The sequence below is a fragment of the Amblyraja radiata genome, chromosome 6 (assembly GCF_010909765.2).
Source record: "Amblyraja radiata isolate CabotCenter1 chromosome 6, sAmbRad1.1.pri, whole genome shotgun sequence".
Taxonomy (NCBI): Eukaryota; Metazoa; Chordata; class Chondrichthyes; order Rajiformes; family Rajidae; genus Amblyraja; species Amblyraja radiata.
In genome coordinates this window covers 68,559,409-68,572,291 of record NC_045961.1, presented here as the reverse complement: position 1 = coordinate 68,572,291, position 12,883 = coordinate 68,559,409, and the positions used below count along the sequence as shown (strand labels likewise).

The 12,883-nt window shown below is 43.0% G+C and overlaps 1 pseudogene; it reads right to left on the bottom strand.

Moving 5' to 3' along the window:
• Positions 1-11,600: 11,600 nt before the first annotated feature.
• Positions 11,601-11,709, bottom strand: LOC116974756 (annotated as a pseudogene).
• Positions 11,710-12,883: the final 1,174 nt, after the last annotated feature.

Genomic DNA, 12,883 nt, shown 5'->3' with positions numbered 1-12,883 from the left:
CTCTCTGCTTCATTTCTTAAATAAAGGAACAACATTAGCTACTCTACAGTCATGCAATACCTCACCTGTAGCTGGAGAAGATGTAAAGATCTTTGTCAGGGCTCCCACAAACTCCTCTCGTGCCTTTCTCAATAAGTTGGGATACATCTCATAAGGGCCTGGAGATGTATCCACCTTAATGCTCTTCAAAAGTCCGAACACCTCCTCCTTCTTAATCACAGATTGCCCTTGAATATTAATATTCTCCACATTGATCTCACTGTTCTCCATGTCCTTTTCCTTTGTGAAAACAGATGCAAAATACTTGTTTTGTACCTCACCTATATCCCCAGACTCCAAGTACAATGTTTCTCCTTCATCCTTGAGTGATTATCCTCCTTCTCCCTGGTTACCCTTTTATTTTTAATGTGGTTATAAAAAAGCTTTGGAAGTTTCTTTAATCTGACTCACCAAGGCCATGCTGTGCCCCTTTTGGCCTTTCTATTCGCCCACTTGAGTTAATTACTTGTTTCTCTATATTCATCAAAGGCCCTGTTTGATTTCATTCTCTTAAAACTGGAATGAGCTTCCTTTTTCTTTTTGACCAAAGTTATAACCTCTCTGATTATCTTAGGTTCCCTTACTTTGCCATCCTCATCACTACTTCTTATCAGAACAGCCGGTTTTGAACTTCAATCAACTGGCCTTTAAATAACTCCCACATGTCAGATGTGGATCTACCCAATAACAACTGCTCCCAGTTTACCCTCCCAAGCTCCTGCCTAATAAGGTTGTAGTTCGCCTTGCTGCAATTTAGTACCTTCCTGCAAGCTCACAAAGGAACCTCACAAAGGGATAGGACAGTATGGAGAATAGTGTAATAGGGATCGATGTAAAAGGTGAGATGCGTAAGGAATTAAAAGTATTGCATATGAATGTGCAAAGTATAAGAAGTAAAGTAGATGAGCTTGAGGCTCAGTTAGAGGTTGGTAGATATGACATTGTGGGGATTACTGAGACGTGGCTGCAGGAGGATCGGGCCTGGGAACAATATTCAGGGTTATACATCCTGTAGAAAGGAAAGGCAGGTGGGCAGAGGAGGGGGGGTAGCTCTGCTGGGGAGGGATGGAATTCAGTCCCTTGCGAAGGAACACATAGGGACTGACGAGGTAGAGTCACTGTGGATTGAGTTGAGGAATTGTAAAGGCAAGAAGACACTAATTGGTGTTATTTACAGTCCCCCAAATAGCAGCCCGGATGTAAGGTGTAAGTTGCAGCAGGAGTTAAAACTGGCATGTAACAAAGGTAATGACACTGTGGTGGTGAGGGATTTCAATATGTAGGTAGACTGGGAAAATCAGGTTGGTTCAGGAACCCAAGAAAGAGAGTTTGTCGAGTGCCTCCGAGATGGATTCTTAGAGCAGCTTGTAATGGAGCCGACCAGAGAAAAGGCAATTGTGGATTTAGTGTTGTGTAATGAACCAGATATGAAAAGAGAACTCGAGGTAAAGGAACCGCTTGGAGGTAGTGACCATAATATGATTAGTTTTAATCTGCAATTTGAGAAGCAGAAGGTTAAACCGTTAATTAAATCGAAGGTTAAGTGTCAGTGATGCAGTTGACCAAATGGGACCATGAAGGCATGAGAAAGGAGCTGGCCAAGGTAGACTGGAAAGGGATCTTAGCAGGAATGACGGTGGAACAGCAATGGCAGGAATTTCTGGGCATAATCCGGAAGACGCAGGATCATTTCATTCCAAAAAGGAAGAAAGATTCTAAGGGGAGTAGGGGGCAACCGTGGCTAACAAAAGAAGTTAGGGATAGAATAAAACAAAAAGAAAAGAGGTATAACACAGCAAAGAGTAGCCGGAAGCCAGAGGATTGGGAAAATTTCATAGGACAACAGAAGGAAACAAAACGGGCAATACGGGCTGAAAAGATGAAGTACGAGGGGAAACTGGCCAGGAATATAAAGAAGGACAGTGAAAGCTTCTTTAGATATGTTAAGGGAAAAAGAATAGCAAAGTCAAATGTGGGTCCCTTGAAGGGAGACATGGGTGAAATTATTATGGGTAACAAGGAAATGGCAGAAGAGTTGAATAGGTACTTCGGATCTGTCTTCACTAAGGAAGAAACAAACAATCTCCCAGATGTACTGGAGGACAGAAGATCTAAGGGGGTAGAGGAACTGAAATAATTTTTCATTAGGCGAGAAATATTATTGGGTAGGTTAAGGTCCTCAGGGAGGTGGCTATAGAAATAGTGGACGCATTGGAGATCATTTTCCAATGTTCAATAGATTCAGGATCAGTTCCTGTGGATTGGAGGATAGCTAATGCTATCCCACTTTTCAAGAAAGGAGCGAAAGAGAAAATGGGGAATTACAGACCAGTTAGCCTGACTTCGGTGGGAAGCTGCTGGAGTCAATTATTAAAAAGGTAATAATGGGGCCTTTGGATAGCAGTAAAATGATTAGTCCAAGTCAGCATGGATTTATGAAAGGGAAATAATGCTTGACTAATCTTCTGGAATTTTTGGAGGATGTGACAATTAAAATGGATGAGGGGGTGCCAGTGGATGTACTGTATCTAGACTTTCAGAAAGCCTTTGATAAGGTCCCACATGGGAGACTGGTGACTAAAATTAGAGCACATGGTATTGGGGGGAGGGTGTTGATTTTGGATAGAAAATTGGTTGGCAGACCGGAAGCAAAGATTAGGAGATAACGGGTCCTTTTCAGAATGGCAGGCAGTGGCAAGTGTAGTGCCGCAAGGCTCGAAGGCTTGGGGCCGCAACAGTTTACCATATGTATTAATGATTTGGAAGAGGGAATTAGGAGCAACACTAGCAAGTTTGTGGATGACACAAAGCTGGATGGCAGTGTGAACTGTGAAGAGGATGTTAGGAAGTTGCAGGGTGATCTGGACAAGTTGAGTGAGCGGGCAGATGTGTGGCAGATGCAGTATCTATCTATATTATTAAAAGTCTGATCTTGACCGCTTTTGGCACACTGTGATGCGATTTCCGAGAGAATGCCGCCACCTACGGCCGTCATTTTTGGCCACCTCGCTCAGAGCCCCCCTCCACCTTCCTGGACCAGAGGATTTTTCCCATCGATGAAAATCAGGGAGATTTTAATGTTTTTTCTCTCTGCTGCCCCTGCTGGAGGGAAGGGGAGGAACTATAAAACCAGGAAGTGGTGTGCCTCACTCAGTCTCTGCAAAATGGATGAAGACAAAGGGTCACGTCTCTCTGAGCTCTGAATAACACTGAACACATGTCTACTCAACTGTGAGTCCCCTTAATGTGGTTTAAAAATAAAAATATAGTTTGTTTGAAGTAAAAAGGCACTGCCTGCAAATGGTTGTTTGGGTGCTTTGGCGAAGTTAAAAGGCACTACTTACTGCAAATGGTGGCTTGAGTGCTTTGGCTTGAAGTTAAAAAGCACTACTTACAGCAAATGGTGGTTTGGGTGTGGCGAAGTTAAAATACACTACTTATTGCAAATGGTGGCTTGGGTGCTTTGGCTTGAAGTTAAATGGCACTACTTACTGCAAATGGTGGCTTGGGCGCTTTGGCTTGAAGTTGAAAGGCACTACTTACTGCAAATGGTGGCTTGGGTGCTTTAGTTTGAAGGTGAAAGGCACTAACTGCAAATGGTGGCTTGGGTGCTTTGGCTTGATGTTGAAAGGCACTTCTTACTGCAAATGGTGACTTGGGCGCGTTGGCTTGAAGTTGAAAGGCACTACTTACTGCAAATGGTGGCTAGGGTGCTTTGGCTTGAAGTTGAAAGGCACCTCTTACTGCAAATGGCGGCTTGAGTGCTTTGGCTTGAATTTGAAAGGCACTTCTTACTGAAAATGGCGGCTTGGGTGCTTTGGCTTGAAGTTGAAAGGTCCTACTTACTGCAAATGGAGTTGGGTGCTTTGGCTTGAAGTTGAAAGGCACTACTTACTGCAAATGGTGGCGTGGGTGCTTTGGCTTGAAGTTGAAAGGCACTATTTACTGCAACTGGTGGCTTGGGTGCTTTAGCTTGAAGTTGAAAGAAACCACTTACTGCAAATGGCGGCTTGGGCCTGTTGGCTTGAAGTTGAAAGGCAGTACTTACTGCAAATGGTGGCTAGGGTGCTTTGGCTTGAAGTTGAAAGGCACCTCTTACTGCAAATGGCGGCTTGGGTGCTTTGGCTTGAATTTGAAAGGCACTTATTACTGCAAATGGCGGCTTGGGTGCTTTGGCTTGAAGTTGAAAGGCACTACTTACTACAAATGGTGGCTTGGGTGCTTTGGCTTGAAGTTGAAAGGCACTACTTACTGCAAATGGCGGCTTGGGTGCTTTGGCTTGAAGTTGAAAGGCACTACTTACTGCAAATGGCGGCTTGGGTGCTTTGTCTTGAAGTTGAAAGGCACTACTGCAAATGCACTTACTTCCTGTTTGCACTGTATATTGATTTAAAATAAAACGCTACCACTTACGGCTGTTATTTTTGGCCATCTAACTTAGTCCCCCTCCGCTGAGCAGGTGCAGAGAATTCTTCCCATCAATGAAAAATAAAAGTGTTATTAGTGTTTAAAACAATATTGAAAATCTCTCTCCTGTCAATCACGCCATGAAGGCCACACCTTTTCCGGTGGGAGGGGGAGGGGTTATAAAACCCGGAAGTGTGGGTGTGGCTCGGTCTCTGCCTGATGGGGAGGGAGAGGTCATGAATCTGTCTGAGCTGTGACTCAACTGAACATACTGAATGTCTATGAACTGTGAATTTGGTGTTTCGTGTGGTTTTATGGTGGTTTCACCCTGCATGAAATGGTATGAAGCTGCATTTGAATTTGGCGGCCTTGCACCCTGCTTGAAGTGGAATGAAACTGCACTTGAATTTGGCGGCTTTGCATCCTGCTTGAAGTGGTATAAAACTGCACTGAATTTGGTGGCCTTGCACCCTGCTGAAAGTGGTATGAAACTGAACTTGAATTTGGTGGCCATGGATCCAGCTTGAAGTGGTATGAAACTGCACTTGAATGTGGTGGCCTTGCACCCTGCTTGAAGTGGTATGAAACTGCACTTGAATTCGGTGGCCTTGCACCCTGCTTGAAGTGGTGGGAAACTGCACTTGAATTTGGTGGCCCTGCACCCTGCTTGAAATGGTGGGAAAATGGATTTGAATTTGGTGGCCTTGCACCCTGCTTGAAATGAAATTTCAAGGAATAGCCATGAGTCAACTGCCAGCCCACCAGCCGTGAGTGAGCTGCCAACAGATCAGGCTTGAGGGACTGAGCTGCCACCCCAAGAACCCATACCAGCGCTCCAGAAAGCCCCCCCCACTGGCCACCGATATTGGAATTGGTGGAGAGGTAGAATATTGCGCCGCGGGACCAGCCCTCCTGTGTGAACATGGGACCTAACGGGTCCCACTTAGTCTAGTAATATAGATAAATGTGAAGTTATCCACTTTGGCGGCAAAAACAAGGGGGCAGATTATTATCCCAATGGGGTTAGGTTAGGTAAGGGGGAGGTACCGCGAGACCTGGGTGTCCTTGTACATCGGTCACTGAAAGTTGGCTTACAGGTACAGCAGGCAGTAAAGAAAGCTAATGGAATGTTGGCCTTCATAACAAGAGGATTTCCGTATAGGAGTAGAGGTTCTTCTGCAATTGTATAGGGCTCTGGTGAGACGACATCTGGAGTATTGTGTACAGTTTTGGTCTCCTAATTTGAGGAAGGACATCCTTGTGATTGAGGCAGTGCAGCGTAGGTTCACGAGAATGATCCCTGGGATGGCGGGACTGTCATATGAGGAAAGATTGAAAAGACTGGGCTTGAATTCACTGGAGTTTAGAAGGATGAGGGGGAATTTTATGGAAACATATAAAATTATAAAAGGACTGGACAAGCTAGATGCAGTAATTTTTTTCCCAATGTTGGGCGTCCAGAACCAGGGGCCACAGTCTTAGAATAAAGGGGAGGCCATTTAAGACTGGGGTGAGAAAATACTTTTTCACCCAGAGAGTTGTGTATTTATGGAATTCCCTGCCACAGCAGGCAGTGGAGGCCAAATCACTGGATGGATTTAAGAGAGAGTTAGATAGAGCTCTAGGGGCTAGTGGAGTCAAGGGATATGGGGAGAAGGCAGGCACGGGTTATTGATAGGGGACGATCAGCCATGATCACAATGAATGGCGGTGCTGGCTCGAAGGACCGAATGGCCTCCTCGTTCACCTATTTTCTATGTTTCTATGTTTCTATGCAAGAAGCAGCCTACTCCTTACTCAAAATAATGAAAGTTTATGTTGTGATCACTATCCCCAAAATGCCTTTCCACTGAAACTGCGCTCACCTGGCCAGGCTCATTTTCCAACACAAGGTCCACTACGTTCACATATCGGGTTGGAAAAACATTACTTTTTCAGGAAACCTTCTTGGATGCACACCCCTCTTATTAACCTCTGAAATATTGAAACAGATCTTAGAGTTGCCAGTTGTGTCCCTATTGTAACCACATTTCCGCAATGGCCACAACATCATTGGCGTAAGCTCTGATCCAGGCTGTAAGTTTATATGCCCTCGCCACGATTCTCCTTGCATTGAAATAAACACACTTCAACTCATCAGCATCACCATATTCTTTCACCTCTCGCTGCTTCTCCTTCCTTTGAGACTTATCTTGCACTAAACGTTATTCCCTTATCATGTATCTGTACACTGTGAATGGTCGATTGTATTGTCTTTCTGCTGATTGATTAGCATGCAACAAAAGCTTTTCACAGTACCTTGATAAATGTGACAATAAACTAAACTGAACTGACATGACTGAAATAATTACTGGTCCTAACAACTACCTTCCCATCACTCCTACCAATTTCTGATCTACTACCTTGGATCCCCATGCCTCTGTAGTTCAAACCCTCCTGAGTAGCACTAGTGAACCTTCCTGCAAGATAATTGGTCCCCCTCCACAAGGATGAACCTGATCTTTCAGTTGTCTGTCACTTTAATTGTCCATCCTCTTCCTAACTTCTCTGTCTATTGATTTCATGATGCCCAATGTAAGATGGAGGAACAGTGCCTCATCTTCTGCTGAGGAGCATTGCAGCCTTTGAGATACAATATTTCAGATAGCCAGCCTTTTTTGTTACATCAGAAAGGTCATCACCCTGTACCATTAACTCAGCTTTCCTGTCATCAAATATATTGCTTTATCCACTGTGTGATACAAGCATTTTACCTTCTTTCAGATTTCCACCAAATGTTTAGTTCTGCAGTACTGTCTGCTGCGCTCATTTGTCTTTCTCTGTTTACACTCCTTCAAGCAAATCTGTTCTTATTATTATGCATTTATCATCATTTCATAGCAGCATTTTTCTCTCACCTGGGTGACAGACATTCATTTTGTTTTCTCTATCTATCCCCCTCTCTGCAACTTTAAGACACACAATGCTGGAGTAACACAGCATCGCTGGAGAAAAGAAGTAGGTGACATTTGGGCCCACGCTCCGAAGAAAGGTTTGGACACAAAACATCACCTATTCCTTTTCTCCAGAACAGGAAGTGCCTGACCCACTGAGCCACTGAGTTACTCCAGCATTTTGTGTCTATCTTTGGTGTAAATCAGCATCTGCAGTTCCTTTCTGGACAATCTTTAAGACACATTTTTTTTGTCAGTTTTCCAGTTCTAATCAGCAGCAAATGACCTGAAACTTTAATTCTGCTTTCCTTTGCAACTGCAACCTGACTTGTTGAATAACTCTAGCTCTTTCTGTTTGTTTTGTTACATGTTCATAAGTTTTCCTTTTGCTACATGTAAAATTAGAGTTAGTGTTGGTAAGCTTAAGAGTGGAGTGATGATGTGTACTGGGTACTAATTCAGGACCTGCATTAGAAGCAGGAACTGCAGTTGTTTCTCACTTGGGTTCAGGGTTCCTAAGCCAATTGGATAAATCCCACAGTTGCAACTAACTTAAGGTTAGGGCCCATCTACTTGTGCTGCTACCTCACTGTTCCATGGAACAAGATTCAACTGTGACCTCAATTTACTACTGTGTGGAGTTTGGGCACACTCCTTGTAACCATGTGGGTTTCCTCTGGGTACTGCAATTTCCATCCACCTCCCAAGGCATGTGTATTGGTAAGTTAACTGCCCACTGTAAAATGCCCCCCAGTACAGAATTTGAGGGAAGTTCAGGAGAGTGTTGAGGGAATAGGGGGACTCTGCCAGGACTAAACTGAGAGAATAAAATGGAATTAGTGGAGGATAGAAGTAAATAGGTGCTTCATAGTCAGCAGAAATAGTAAGATTAAACGAGAACTTACCAGTTCGAAGTTTGATCTGTATTTTATGAGGAGTAACGTTGAGGGAATACATGAAGAACCCGCCAGTACGCATGTGTGCCATTCTTCAAAGCAGCGGAGTGAATCACAGATACCTGTAATGACTTAAGCATAGTAAGATTAGAGAAAATATACCAGTTGTGTTTATGATCAAGGGTGGGAGCGGAGGGCATGTATTCCCTCAACGTTACTCCTCATAAAATACAGATCAAACTTCGAACTGGTAAGTTCTCGTTTAATCTTACTATTTTACTTCGGAGTCACGTGAGTGACTACATGAAGATTTCAAAGCTCTGTGATTCAAGCCGTGGAACGAGTCCATCATCACGTCTGCCTTGGTTTTGGGGAGAATAGTGATAACATATTGAACATCAATATGATATATATAAATAACCATAAAGTTAATAAAAATTGATAGCCCCTGTTTTTGGGGTAAATTATGGTACAGAAACTTAACAATGTTTCTGAAAAATTCCAGTTTCCATTACTGGTTAGTTAGAATCTTTAGAATGTTCTTTCCGATGGCCATCCTGCAGTCCTGAGGATTTTATCCATAGGAACCTCCAATTTAAATGCTGCCGACGTTGCTGCAGCCTGGTGGAGTGAGATTTTAACCCAGTTAGTGTTTACACCAACTTTTGTCAATACTATGTTAGCCATTGAGCTGGACTGGCCTGGCCTGTTATTCTTTAATGAGGCTGTCTGTCGTTGATGAGAAGTTCCTCTTCTGTGCCACTGATGGTCTGGGTTTGTTCCATGTATATTTGTAGATGTCTCACAACACAGTCAATCATCTGTAGGGTAGGCTCTAAAAAAAAAATGTTATTTTAAGGCCTGCTGACCCCTGTCTGTTTAGTTCCCTAATTCCTGAATATAGAAGTGTAAGTTGCCAGATGAACTGGTCAAGGTATCCAGCCTTAATTTGGTAGGGACTGAGTCCTTAGTGCCGTGACCTAAGCCATCAGCATGACATTTTTGTAAAATGTCAAAAACTGTAATGACAGCACTGTGGCTGGAGCCCAGTTCTTTAACAACGTTAAGACGATGCTGATGTCCCATATTTGGGAATACCTGGTCTTTGGGGAATTCCCATAAAAAGTGTCCCTCATAAGCTGTTGTTCCGTTCTATTGCCATAGGTAAGTAGATGGGCCACTTCTGGCACAGTTGATGTCACTAATACTAAGCCCCTGTAGGTTAACAAAGCTTCCAAACAGGCTGGATGATGTATTATGGTTGCAACACATCTCCCATTAGTTTATGTATTTTAGACATTGTCTTTAGGTTGATTGTCTGTGGCCCGCTGTGATCATGTCCATTGCTCTGGCCGTCTGTTTTGGATGGTGCTGTATGGTTCTAATCTCATTCCCAGTACCACCTAGAACCATGGTTGGGTAGGTCAGTCGGGTACTATTAAAACACCGGACGCAGAGTCTCGTAGTATTTCCCTTAGTACCCCCCCCCCCTGATGAGGTTGCCAAATTGTGTTGGCCAGATTGTTACATGATGTAGATTCCCTTTCACCCATGTGGTTGATATGTGCTACCACAGTAGTGTTGTTAATTTATAATCTAATAACCTGTTTAATATATTGTATTGTATTATATTGTAGAATATCTTTATTGTTATTTTCCTGAGTACTCACATACCCAGAGGAAACAAAAAAACGTTACTCAAACCAGTGTCCATTCAGTGTGCAGTAAAAAATAAATAGAAATAAAAATACATATATCATGAACAAGTTTAACACTACTCTCAACTAAACATCAACAGGCATTCCGATCGGCAGCGGCACGACAGTAGCTCTGTCCAGGTTGGTGGTTGGTGCGCGATACTTTGGCAGGGGGCAAAGTCCGTTTAACAGTCTTATAGCCTGCGGGAAGAAGCTGAGGAGCATCCTGCTGGTTTTGCAGCTAATGCTCCTGTACCTCTTCCCAGATGGCAGGATGGAGAATATGTGATGCGATGGGTGGTAGGGGTCTTTGATGATGGAGATGGCTCTGTTGATACATCTCTTCCTGTATATGTCCAGCAAGAAAGGGAGTGGAGCACCAATAATCCTGCTGGCGGTCTTCACAATCCTGTCAGGTTGGTGCCGTTCGTACGCCTTGCAGCTCCCGAACCAGGAAGTGATGCCGTTGGTTATTGTGCTCTCGATTGTCCCCCTATAAAAAGTTCGTAGATGTGTAGTGGGGAGACCTGCTTTACGTAGTCTTCGGAGAGGGTGTAGTCGCTGCTGGGCTCTCTTGACCAGTGCTGTGGTGTTGGTTGTGGACATCAGGTCATCTGACAGGTGGAGTCCTAGGAACTTCACGCTGCTGACCCTTTCCACATCAGCTCCATCGATGTGCAGAGGTGTATGGTGTTATTTTCCCGCCCTAATTTCTATATTCCAGAGCAACATGACTTTAGGCCATGAAAAAACACCCAACATTTCCAGGTAGTTATGCCCAGTGTTGGTAATAATGATGCTTGCTGTGTATTCCATCTTCCTCCACAGCTGGAGATGGAATTGGTAACACACCATCCTAGTGCATAGTATCCATATGTAGGACCATAGACTGGTTGCTGACAATGATAGAATTGGAGCAATGCCCAATGTTATCTTTCCACCATTTAGTTCCAATATGGCTTCTGTATGGCTTCATCATTCTATCGAAATGATCACCATTAATTTTAAGAGCTCATATTTTGGCCCTCTGTAAATCTTTATAATGTAAGGGTCTGAATTATGTGGCTGGAAACCATATGTTGCCAATATTCTTGCTACCAGTCTGATGGATGGTTTATTCTCATGTCAATGATTTTGCTGTATGCCTCTATTAAGGTTGTAACCTCTGTTGGCAAAGTTACTGACATGAGGAACTGAGTTAATGGTGAACCCCAAATAATCCCTTTAGTTTGAAGGCTTTAATTTTGATTTAATTGGATGGATAATGAATCCTAGTTTCCAAATAATTGTTAAGTGGCTGTTACCGTTTGTTCAGCCCCTCCTAAGTTTCCACACAATTAGTATGTCATCCAAAGAAGCCATTACCATTGTGTGGCTGGTTGTCATATTTTGTAAATAACCTAGGTGCTAATGTAAACACATTAGGTAGTGCTCTATACTGCTAGAGCTGAGCCATCCAATTAGATAAAAATAACGTCCGTGGTCACCTGTTATGGGTACTGAAATTGTAAGCATCCTTTGAATCAATGCTTGCCATTTTCGTTCTTAAAACGAATATACTTAACAATAGAAAAGGTTTCTGTTCTTAAAACGAATATATCGTTTTATTTATTTATAATTTTATTATTATTTATTTATTTATTTAATATATGGTCTCTAGATAAGGGACATATCAGATATTTAAACTGATAAGAACAGATATTATACTTGATCTTAGCCAAAAAGCTGAGATCTGATCTATGTTTGATGCGTCAAGCGCCATATCCTATTTTGTTAGGAAGGGAATGCGTAGATAATAATTCTTCCCTTGCAATGCAGCTAAAACCCCATCTGTTGCTGATGTCCAGTGTCTGTATCCCATATGACATATTTGGTAATTGGTGATTATGTCTGGATACGAGTAGATCGGCATCTGGTGTTCCATATCGTGTAGAAACATCAGCAAATACTATAGCCCAATATCCATTTGGTGTTCTCCTCCAAATTCCTCTCTCGATATATCAGCTGGACTAGAAGATTATGTGTTGTAAAATTCTATTGTGTATCTCCGGACACTGTTTAAGATATGAGTGTCAAAAAGTTATTTATTCGATGTCTTCTCGCACCAACCTCCTTACATCCTTCTGGTTTTACTGTTTTCTTCTGGATCCCCGAGGCTATGTGTTGTGGGTGTACACATCTTCCAGCATAGGGGCGATACCTTTGAGGATGATGTTTGGACGTTTAGATGAGCTCCAAATTGGCTTCATTGTCCAACTCCTTGACCTTCTAGATAGGTCACCCCCAAATAAAAAGATTTTGCTAGGAGGTTTCGGGTTTACACAGGCCCGAGTCAATCCCGGTTGGATGTAACCAGATGCATAAATTGATTAGTTTAGTACATTCAGGGATTTACAATCCCCGGTGGCAAGTGACAGCTATGGTGTCAGCTAATGTTTGCCCCTGCAGTAGATAGAAAACATATGGTCTATGCTGGCTTCTAACCTGGTTTGTAGATCTTTCCCAGTTAGCTTTACTCACAGCTGTACTTTGTTCCCCCTGAAACATAGACAGACATTCCCGTGTGACTTCCCAGATGGGAATGGAATTTGTCAGTAAATTTTTGGACTGCTAAATCCTTCAGTCACAACATAAGTATTCCTGTATTTCTATCAGGAAAGGACCAATAATGCACTCTATGTACTTTGTGACTTAGAAAAGGCATCACCTCATTGTTACAGCTCTTACATCTGTTTACCTGTCCAGGGTTTGCCCTAGACTTGACCCCAGCACTCTTCTGACAGAAGAGTCTACTGGGGAGAGAGAAGCATGATTATAGCCCTATAGAAAAGGTGCTGCTTCCTTCTCCCTGAGTCTATCTTTTCCTCAAACACTTCCCTGTAATAGTAGAAGTGAAATACAGCCCTGTATA